The following is a 10,000-nucleotide window of genomic DNA, read 5'->3' as shown; positions in this document are numbered from 1 at the left end:
TCGTGGATCTTTAAACAAAATATACCCTCATGGAGCTCAAGAATGGATCGTCAATTGGATGAGCAAGACAGCACTGAAAAATAAATATCTGGATTTTATGAGACGAGTAATGGTCTTCGACAACAATTTCATTTTTCGCCTTTGGATATCAAGTGAGCTTTGTTTCTAATATTTTACTAACCTGGTATTATATAAAACACGGAAATCAAATAACAATTTTTTTTATGGATTTAACCATAGTTACTAACTATGATTTAACAAATTAACATTGAAGGAATCGAACGCCTACAAGAATGCATCACAGTGTTTACTCAAGTCGCATCTTAGTTGTGTGACAATTTACATTTACCGGTATTTTGTACTCAACTCTGCAAAGGTGTAAAACATTTGGAAATGTGACAGTGAAGAATTATTTGAATGAAAGTTGTTGTCGCTTTTGTGCTTCATTATTTACGGTCAGCGTTCCGAGTGGAAAAGGGTTTTAATGTGAACTGTCAAAAATTTATTTAATTGCATCTCTTGTTTGCACGTACGCAATTGAAATAGAAAGGTATTTTTGCCTCTAATAGTAAATATGTTATTTGTTTCGATTAATTTTTCGCTGGAAAAGGATTTTGCCGAGATATTTCCAACCTTCGTGAACTTTAATATCATGTTGTGTAATTTTCGAGCTTAACAAATTTGCATACGTGTGTTGAAATATGATACGGGAGCATTTTTGCGGTATACTGTAACGAAAATAAACAGGTCTGTTGGAAGCTTGCTTGAGTTTCAACAAAATGACCCCCAAAATCGGCAAAAAAAAAAATCTGACACTGATGAATAATAAAGTAGCTGCTATCCCCAAAACGATGGAATTACGTGGCGATAAATAACGTCGTCTTGGTGAGTAAAGTTTTGACTGTCAACCTGAAGAATTGGGCGATCGTGATCTTTGTGTTGAATTCGCACATTTCTTGTCAAACTTTATAACACTTGAAAGAAAAAGAAAACTTACAAAAACAAAAACCCGGTATCTGTGTCAAATGATGATTTGACACTGTTTCGCGAGTAAACACACCGCGGTATTTTCATCACGGCGCCCTCTGAATCCGATATAACTTTCGATTTTGCGCTTTTACTTGTGCAGCCAAAAGTACAATAGCAAAAATCTCCCAGAATGTTTGTCGGTGATCGTAACTTTTTATATTCGGGATTAAAAATTAATGTTGTTTTCGTGTCATAAATGTTGTTGCTGATGGCAAAATATTTTATTCTCGGTCGAGCGTCCAGAAAACTTTCTTCTGCTCTTCCCAAAAACTTTGTACCACTATTTATTTACTTTTGCATCAATATTTGTTTCGCATAAAGCAAGCTAACAAAATCAGTTCCTTGCTTGGTCCGCATTTGTTAGCGTTAAAATAGAAATTTCGGTCCAATGCTTCTGTTTTGAGGGGTATATTGTTTTTGGTCCCCCATCCAGATACTAACCCCGTCGAACAGAGTCAAAAAAACTTCAGCGAACCATTGTAGCTGTCAGATGCTCAGAGGGCACGCTTAAACTTGTGGTGAAAAGAAGTTGTGCCTTCTGATTTTCTGTAATATGTACCACAGGCAACCCAGTGTATGCATCTTTTTTTTTTTCTTCAGTGTCGGTAAAAGTCTTGCCTGTGACTCCCCTGGTAAGTGGTATATTTGTGCATAGAGCCTTCTGCGCGTATTTTTGAGAGGGTAGTGGAATTGCGTAGATTTCTCTGGTGGACACAGTAGAATCATTAACTTAGCCTGCAATGGCGTCGAAAGTCATGTAACGCGAATGGCGTTTTACTGGATCCTTAAACAAAATATACCCTTATGGAGCTCAATAATGGAAAGTCAGTTGGATAAACTACGCAGGCGGTGAAAACCAACACCTGGAATCTCAAAAGCGACGAGTAATGGACTTCGACAACAATCTGTCGCCCGTCGAGCAGAAATCAAAGTGAGCTGCATTTCTAAAATAATATTTACTAAGTGTGCTGTTATGTAGAACACTGAAACCAAATGGAAAATTCTCTGGTAACTTATGGGTTCAACAAAGACGGAGGACGAATCGAACACCTTAAGTGGATCTGTGATCAACTCTGCACAGTCTTCAGGTAAAAAAAAAAATTGGAAATGTGACAGCCAAGAATTATTTGAAAGAGAGCTTGTCGTCTATTTTGTGCTTCAGTATTCAAGGAAAAGGTTCTCATGGAAATGGTTTGATCCTGAAATTTTAGTTTGTTGTAATATTGCGCATATTTGACACGATTGAGTTTTTTCTTTTCACGCACGCAATAATAGCAAATATGTTGTTTGTTTCAAAAAATTGTTCGCTGGAAAAGGTGGCCTTTATGAATTCATCATGTTTTTTGATATGTGTGCTGGATAGTTTTTATGGCAATAGTAAAGCATTTTCTTGTTATTGAAGGAAAATGTTCTTCAGGAAAGGGTTTAAACCTGAAGTACATGGTAATTTGACACGATTGAGTTTCTTGTCTTCGCGCACGCAATGAAATAGGAAGATGTTTTCGCCTCTAAGAGCAAATATGTTGTTTGTTTCTAAAAATTGTTCGCTGGAAAAGGTGGCCTTTATGAATTCATCATGGTTTATAATATGCGAGCTTAACTGGATAGTTTTTATGGCAATAGTAAAGCATTTTTGTGTCAAAATGAGGTTAGCGTTTTTGTGTTGTGCTAACTCAATTAAATAAAATATACATTCTGCCTCGTGGGTTTGTTATTCTCGTTAACCAGCAATGGAAAGTCATTGCAACGCGAGTGGCGTTTTAGTGCATCCGTATGTTGTTTGTTTCAATAAAATGTTTCGCTGGAAAAGGATTCTGTGATATTTTCTGCCTTTGTGAATTATAATATCATGTTGTGTACTGAATTTTCGAGCTTAAGGTTGAGATGTGATATGGGAGAAGTTTTTTAGTATTGCTCTGTAAGCAGGAAGGGTTCACAGGCCTGTTGGAAGCGTGCTTGAGTTTCAACAAAATGAGGCCCAAAATCAGTGAAAAATTGTGACGCAGATGAATAATAAAGTAGCTGCTATTTCCAAAATGATGGAATTACCTGGTGATAAATAACGTCGTACGCGTCTTGGAGAGTAAGTTTTGACTTCGCATCAACAAGAGTTGGGCGATTGTGATCTAGTCTCATTTCATTGTCAAACTTTATAACACTTGACAGAAAAAGAAACTTACAAAAACCCGGTATCTTGCCATCATTTGACACAGATACTTCACTGTTTGGCGAGTAAACATGCCGCGGTAACTTAATTACGGCGCCCGCTGAATTCCGGCCATGTCACTTTCGATTTTGCGATTTATTTGAACATAGCAAAAATTTCCCAAAATGTTTGTCGCTGATCGTAACTTTTTATATTCTTTTTTCACGGTTCAAAATTAATGTTGTTTTCATGTCGTAAATATTTTATTCTTGATCGACCGTCCCGGAAACTTCCTTCTGCTCTTTTTAAATATTGTCTATCAATAGTTATTACTGGGTTGCCAAACTCAGTCGGAATCTCGGTTTTATTTCGTGGGTTTTTTACTGGGTTGCCTATGAGCAAACCCAGTCGAGGTCTGCGTTTAGTTTGTTTGTTTTCTTTTTTTTCTTTTTCTTTTTTTTTTTTCCGTGTCGGTAAAAGTCTTGCCGGTCACTCCCCTGGTAAGTGGTGTCTTTGTGTATAGAGCCTTCTGCGCGTATTTTCTTAGGATCGAGAGGGTAGTGGAACTGCGTAGATTTCTCTGGTGGACACAGTAGAATCATTAACTTAGCCTGCAATGGCGTCGAAAGTCATGCAACGCGAATGGCGTCTTAGTGGATCCTTAAACAAAATATACCCTTATGGAGCTCAATAATGGAAAGTCAGTTGGATAAACTAGGCATGAATCTCAAAAGCGACGAGTACTGGACTTCGACAACAATCTATCACCCGTCGAGACGAAATCAAAGTGAGCAGTATTTACCCGAAGTACATGGTAATTTGACACAATTGAGTTTCTTGTCTTCACGCACGCAATCAAATAGGAAGAGGTTTTCGCCTCTAAGAGCAAATATGTTGTTTGTTTCAATAAAATTTTCGCTGGAAAAGGATTCTGTGGTATTTTCTGCCTTTGTGAATTATAATATCATGTTGTGTATTGAATTTTCGAGCTTAAGGTTGAAATATGATATGGGAGAAGTTTTTTAGTATTGCTCTGTAAGCAGGAAGGGTTCACAGGCCTGTTGGAAGCGTGCTTGAGTTTCAACAAAATGAGGCCCAAAATCAGTGAAAACTTGTGACGCAGATGAATAATAAGGTAGCTGCTATTTCCAGAATGATGGAATTACCTGGTGATAAATAACGTCGTACGCGTCTTGGAAAGTAAAATTAATTTTGACTTTGCACAAACAAGAGTTGAGCGATTGTGATCTTTGTTTTGACTTCGCTCATTTCATTGTCAAACTTTATAACACTTGACAGAAAAAGAAACTTACAAAAACCCGGTATCTTGCCATCATTTGACACAGATGCTTCACTGTTTGGCGAGTAAACATGCCGCGGTAACTTAATCACGGCGCCCGCTGAATTCCGGCCATGTCACTTTCGATTTTGCAATTTACTTGAACGTAGCAAAAATCTCCCAAAATGTTTGTCGCTGATCGTAACTTTTTATATTCTATATTTACGGTTCAAAATTAATGTTGTTTTCATGTCGTAAATATTTTATTCTCGATCGACCGTCCGGGAAACTTCCTTCTGCTCTTTCTGAAAACTGTGTATCAATATTTATTTGCTTTTTCATCAATATTTGTTTTGCATAAAGCAAGCTAACAGAATCTGTACCTTGCTGAGTTCGCATTTGTTAGCGTTAATAGTATTTTCAGTCAGATGTTTTTGTTTTTTTATGAGGGGTTTATTGTTTTGGTCTCCCATCCCAACACTAACCCCGCGAAACAGGGCTTGGCTTCAGTGAAGTTTAGTATTACAAAGTTTTCGGATGCTCATAGGGCACACTTGTGGTGAAAAGAAGTTGTGAGGGAACTTGAAAATTATTAACATGTCAGCCCAGAAGCCAATGTTTCTCGCTTCTCTTTTATTTGTTATTCTTCAGAGACTGGAATGCTGTATTTCAATACAACACAATTCAGTGCCTTCTGATTTTCTGTAGCACGTACCACAGGCAAGCCAGTGTATGCTTCACAGAATCATCTAGTTTGTAATTTTTTCCCGTGTCGGGAAAAGTCTTGCCTGTCACTCCCCTGCTAAGTGGTGTCTTTGTGCATAGAGTCTTCTGTGCGTATTTTGTTAGGTTTGAGGGGGCTGGGGTAATGCGTAGCTTGCTCTACACAGTTAACCTGTAATGGCGTCGAAAGTCATTGTAACGCGAATGGCGTTTTAGTACATCTTTAAAGAAAATATACCCATATGAAGCTCAAGGATGGAACGTCAAGACAGGTGGTGAAACATAAAGATCTGGAATCTTAAAAGCGACGAGTAATGGACTTCGACAGCGTGAATCTTTCGCCCGTCGAGCCGAAATCAAAATGAGCTGTACTTCTAATATTTCGCCAAGATGGTGTTACGTACAACACTGAGACCAAATGGAAATTTCTCTGGTAACTTACCGGTTCAACAAAGACAGAGAAGGAATCGAACACCACAAGTAGATCTGTGATCTCTGTTGTGTGTCTCACAGTGTTTACTGAAGTCGCATCTATTTAAAGTTTGCCTGTTTGTCTGGCAAGTAACATTCATTTTCTACTCAACTCTGCAAAGGTTGGAAATGTGACAGTGAAACATTATTAGAATGAGAGCTTGTTGTCTCTTTTGTGCTTTATTAGTTACGGTCAAGGTTCTTTCGAAAAGGGTTTGATGTGAACTGTCAGAAATTTATTTAATTGCATATGCTTTGTGATTGTGTGTTTCGCTTGCACGCACGCAACTGAAATAGGAAGGGTTTCTTGCCTCTTATAGCAAATATGTTGCTTGTTTCAATAAATGTTTCGCTGGAAAATATTTCTGTGAAATTTCTAGCTTTTGTAAATTTATCATGTGTAATTTTCGAGCTTAGCAAATTTGCATACATGTGTTGAAATGTGATACGGGGAGAATTTTTGTGGTAACGCATAAGTCACGAAAATAAACAGGTCTGTTGGAAGCGTGCTTGAGTTTCAACAAAATGACCCCCCAAATCGGCAAAAGATTGTGACGCTGATGAATAATAAAGTTGCTGCTATTACCAAAGCGATGGAATTACCTGGTGATAAATATCCTTGTCTTGGAGAGTAAATTTTTGATTTTCCAGAAACAATGATCAACCTCTGAGAGTTTAGTCTCCCTCGCAGCCGTTTTTAGTCTCGTCACGTAACGCTCCTCCCCACAAACGGCTGCTCACATTCGAACAACATTCCTTTCCCTTTGTAGTCTTTGCGCCAATGAGATCACTGACATTGTTTCTTATGTGACCAATCAGAGCACAGGATATTGAAATCAACATCGTTTTTCCCGCGCGTTTTGATCGTAGTTTCTTGATAGAGGAAACGCCGAAGAAGGTTGTGCAAAGTGGTCGTTGCTTTATTTGTTCCACTTCAGTTCAGAAAAAAGAAAAAATTATATTTTTGGAAAAAGTTCTTTTGATTTTCCGGCGATTATTAGTTCCTGTCTGGATGTGAATGCAAGCTGCTATTCAGCTGCCAGCAAAAAGGCCTCTGATCATCTTGAAGAGCTCAAAGATGAATTGAAGGGAATCTTCAAAGATCGCAAACTTCCCAGAACGAAGTGCTTATTGAACGTTGAGAGCGACGGTGGAGAAACCCAAGCTTCGTGCTGTGGGAAATCCTCGAGGTGTTTGCAATTCGATCCGATCAATATCACTAGTACTTCTAATGCTACAGCCAATTCTAGTATTTCTACCGTGATCAGCCAACAGGTACGTTATTATACTCCGGCAAGATTTCCTATTGGTTCTATTGGTGTGTCTCCTATTAGAAGTCATCCATACGGACTTGTGCTATAAGCTTTTCTTAGTCAAGTGACAGTAAGACCCCCGTGCGAAATTCCTCAACCGATACTTACTTCTACTCCAATCGCCTCAAAAGCCGCTGCTTCCAATCATCTTACTAACACTAGTGAAACTTCAAAGACTGTTTTGAGCGTCCAGTATCCTAGTAAAACTATGAACAAAACGCTCTGTGGGAGCTATCAGACCATTGGAAAGGCTTTAGCACATGGCGTACCTTCACAGATCGCAAATGCCGTAATGAAAAATCCAATGCTTAGAAATCACGTCATTAAAAATGTATTGAAAACTTTGTCCAAAGAGGTAGCGGCGTTGTGCTCAAAGAAGAATCTTCAATTTTAAGAGAATCTGGCAAAGAAGATCTGGCCAAATTCGACTTGCAACTCCTCTGCAACGAGTGGAAAGAGAGAGCTCCACTGATCTACTCGTTCTTGATGACTTCCGCAGTAAACAAAAGGACCAAAGAGTGTTCTTGGTTTTCAAGCATTGCCATAGCAGGATCAGTACTTTTAAAGCAAAGGAGTGAGAAAATGGATGTAACTGCTTCGGTGCTTGGCGTACTTCTCAAGTCAAAGTCAGTCGAGGTAAGTTAAAGTAGTTCTTTTCTTGCATAATGCCTGATGGAACATGTTTACGGGTCCATACCGGAAGTGCTAAATTAAGTGAGATGTAGGGGGAGGGGAGATGAGTCCATCAGTTGAATGCAAAGAATGAATTTATGTAATCACTAAAAGTGGTCATATATCCCAGTCATATTTACTGAAAAATGTATCATTGTGCAGTGTAACATAAATCTAAAATAACAATACATAGCACCTGCAGTTACAATAGAGAGGGCATTTGTATGACAATTTTATTGTGTACAATTTACTTACAGAATTCTTGCCAAGTTTTCTTTCTTAACATTCAAATTATTATTCCTTCATGAAAATTAAAGTGAGAGAGAAAACCAAAAAGAAACAAGAATGCCATGTTCAGATTCAACTCACCAGTTCTTTGTTTTTTTTTTTTTTTTTAATAAAAGTTAACAAGCCAGCTTGTGGTTGTACAAGTGACATGCTATCAAATATTCATCTCAAAAAATCTCTTTTCTAATTACTTGTTTAGGGCAAGATAAATAGACCTTTTTCACTTGTACATTTTGTTTTCCCAATACAGATCATGTGATAATATGCAGGATATTTGATCCTTTATCTTGCTCATTAAAAAGTGTACATGCAGACAGATTCATGCTTGCATGTACTCTTTTTAATGAGCAAGATAAAGGATCAAATATCCTGCATATTATCGCATGATCTGTATTGGGAAAACAAAATGTACAAGTGAAAAAGGTCTATTGCTGTAAGCTATTGAGACTTTATATTATTTCATCTCTTTAAGGAAAGGTAGTAAAATATATCACATTCGTTTCATGGGTTAGCTTACATGAACACTTAACAGGTTCACTTTGTTTTGTATAGGAAGGATACACAGTAACCTATGTACATATTTGCTTGCTCAACAGGCTACTATCTCCAGATTTAACAAGATGAAACTGACTAATGCAAATTTCAGTATCCTGAGAAAACTTGATGAGCTTGGTGAGAACCATGATGCAGATATTGTCCAAGCAAAACAGCAAAAAAACAGAGAATTGGAGACTGCTCAAGATAAATGCAATGCTGCCTTTACAAGACATGCTTCCCACACCCACTGTTCTACTGAATGTCGTGATGAAATCCAGTCAGCTTTAAGGGAGAAATGTGAGCTGAAAAAGGCAGCTCACCCTGGCTTTGTCATCTCTTTTGACAACTTGGACATTCACTTGGATCGAAAGAACATGACTATGGATTCACAGAACAAAGACTTCCACTGGGTAAATCATCAGATGGTTGAGAACAGAGTTTCTGGGGCCATGCTGGAGTCTTCAGCACCAAAAGCAAATCTGCTTGATGCATATGTTTGTAATTTGAAGTTTTTGCCATCAATGGAGGATCAAAGATGTCAGAGGCTTAACTACCTTATCCTGTTTTCCAGAATACTGGTTGGTTACTTTGATGTTTTAGCACCTTTGGCTGATGCCTGCATCCGACATATTCCACATAAATATTCAAATGAATTATCCCAGAAAACCAAAAAGGTTTGTTTCAGATCAGTCGTATTAGAATCATCACAGAAGTACATGTATTTCATTCAGCCATATGATCCAATTTCAGGGTACTATTTATGTATGGTACCTTACCAAAAAGCTTAAATTAAAAAATGTGTATGGCTGGATAAACTTGTGTTTCTTAAAATATAAATTTAAATAATAAAGTCAGACATAAATGACCTGATCACAATTATTTATTTATTAACACAAAGTGAACCTTAACTGGCAGTTATAGCGCAGCCAAGACAGTGTTGGTTTTATTAATAAACCCCTAAAGTCCACACAGCCCTACCCAACTCGCAAATGCATTAATTGTAAATGCTCTGTAATCTATATCCTAAAACTCATCATTTCAGCCACTTGTTGTTCAAGCCACAGAGTGCTTATGTCATGTATTTTCTATCTGCTATCATCTAATTCTTGTTCCACTCCCCTTTGACTTGCAAGTGTCAGCTGCTAAGTGTATATGTGTATCACTATAACCACTCAGTGTTTAAAATTGTCTTTCAGGTTCCCCTTGGATTAATATTCAAGAACGAAAACGCCAATGAGGACATGATAGAAATTCTACAGCAGTTCCATGATTATCTTCCTCAGACACACAATGGTGGTATAGATGGTCAGTTGTTTTCTGAAGACCAGCTTACAATTGAACGGGCAGTGAATATTATATCCTCTGCGGCCAATGGTCACACTCCCAAAGACAGACTTGAAGGAATCAACTTACAACTGGGTGATTGGCATGCTGCTGTCAAAATACTCAGTGGGAGTAAAACAATATTAAAATTATCAATACACTTTTTAATAAATTACATTTGCCACTGAAAACGCTGTAATTTCTTATATTGAGTACAAT

At 37.8% G+C, this 10,000-nt stretch overlaps 1 long non-coding RNA gene and 1 pseudogene across 2 annotated transcripts in view; one reads left to right on the top strand and one right to left on the bottom strand.

Annotated features, from left to right (window-relative positions):
• LOC138022067 (uncharacterized) overlaps positions 1-6,145 on the bottom strand; it is a 47,220-nt gene extending 41,075 nt beyond the window's left edge. The window contains exon 1 of one of the 2 annotated variants that reach the window (XR_011126513.1): positions 5,620-6,145. This is a non-coding gene — a long non-coding RNA (uncharacterized lncRNA). Of the gene's footprint in view, positions 1-3,078; positions 3,198-5,619 lie in introns of those variants that run through there. The other variant, XR_011126512.1, reaches the window with a different exon arrangement.
• Positions 6,146-7,148: 1,003 nt separating this feature from the next.
• The window catches only part of LOC138018448 (uncharacterized), a 4,229-nt pseudogene continuing 1,377 nt past the window's right edge, over positions 7,149-10,000 (top strand).

This window comes from Montipora capricornis, chromosome 10, assembly GCF_036669925.1.
Source record: "Montipora capricornis isolate CH-2021 chromosome 10, ASM3666992v2, whole genome shotgun sequence".
Taxonomy (NCBI): domain Eukaryota; kingdom Metazoa; phylum Cnidaria; class Anthozoa; order Scleractinia; family Acroporidae; genus Montipora; species Montipora capricornis.
This window is presented reverse-complemented; position numbering and strand designations above follow the sequence as displayed.